The sequence below is a fragment of the Alligator sinensis genome, unplaced genomic scaffold (genome assembly GCF_000455745.1).
Source record: "Alligator sinensis unplaced genomic scaffold, ASM45574v1 scaffold264_1, whole genome shotgun sequence".
Classification (NCBI taxonomy): domain Eukaryota; kingdom Metazoa; phylum Chordata; order Crocodylia; family Alligatoridae; genus Alligator; species Alligator sinensis.
Window position 1 is genome coordinate 4931847 of NW_005841831.1, and position 1253 is coordinate 4933099.

Below are 1253 nucleotides of genomic sequence, written 5' to 3' on the forward strand. Positions count from 1 at the left end.
CCCCTCTTCCAGCCCCCCTCCACCACCCCTGGTACTTACCAGCTTGGAGTCAGCTGCATCTGCCTGCTGCAGCCACCAGGGACTGTCCGAATCATCAAAGCTCTCCAAATCTTTAGAAAAGATTTGGAGAGCTTTGAATTGATTCAGACCTCTAAATTGGTCCCCTGATTCAATTCGGATTTGGTGATTTGGCCACTGAATTGGGCCAAACCTTTTCCAAATCGAATCACCACCCAAAGCTTCGCATAGCCCTAGTCTACACCACTACCCAGTGGGAAGGGGCCGGGGCAGGGGGAGGGAAAAGGGCCATGGGAGGGGAGGGAATGGGGCTTGGGCTGGGGCTGGGGCAGGCCCTGCACAGCCAGGGTGGAGTGTGGGATGAAGCCACGAGTGGATGTCCGGGGGGTGCCTGGCACAGGGAGGGGATGGCAGCTCCCACTACTGCACACATGCCGGGAGGCATGAGGGAACATGTACCCTCAGATCTGAGCAGGGCAAGACTGGGCTGCTGCTGCAGACTGGGGCCAGGGCTGCGACGGGTTCTTCCTGGTGGGGGGTTGGGTCACTCTGCATTTGGGGTAGGTGGCAGCGGCACTGGGAGGAGGAATTGGGGGGGGGCTATGGTGAATTTTGGGGTGCCTGCAGCCCCGCCCCCCATAGCCCCTTTCCATTGCTGCCTCGTGCCCCGAGTGCAGCATGGCCCAACCCACCCCCCGCCAGGAAGAGCCTGGCACCAGCCCAGCCCCAGCCCACAGTGGCAGCATTCCCTCCCCCATGCAGATCTGGGGGCACACACCTCCCATGACTCCCCGGGTGCACATAGCAGCAGGAACTGTGCCCCCTGGATGAGCCACTCACAGCTCAGTCCCATGCCCTCCCACCTTGGACGAGGGGGTGGAAAGCACACTGTCCAAGTTTGCTGATGACACTAAGATGTGGGGCAAGGTGGACACACTTGAAAGGAGAGAGAGGCTGCAAATAGATTTAGACAGACTACAGAAGTGGGCAGATGAGAATAGGATGGGGTTCAACATAGACAAATGCAGGGTGCTGCACCTTGGGAGAAGGAATCCACACCATACATACAGGCTGGGGAGTTCCCCTCTTGAAAGCACAGAGGCGGAAAGGGATCTTGGAGTCATTATTGACTCCAAGATGAACATGAGCCGTCAATGCCAGACTGCAGCCAGCAAGGCCAGCCATACCTTGTCATGCATCCAAAGGTGCATCTCAAGCCAGTCCAGAGAGGTGAT

At 58.2% G+C, this 1253-nt stretch overlaps 1 protein-coding gene across 1 annotated transcript in view; it reads right to left on the reverse strand.

Moving 5' to 3' along the window:
* Nucleotides 1-1253, reverse strand: part of THEMIS2 (thymocyte selection associated family member 2) — a 19853-nt gene that overhangs the window by 10206 nt on the left and 8394 nt on the right. The window lies entirely within an intron of this gene.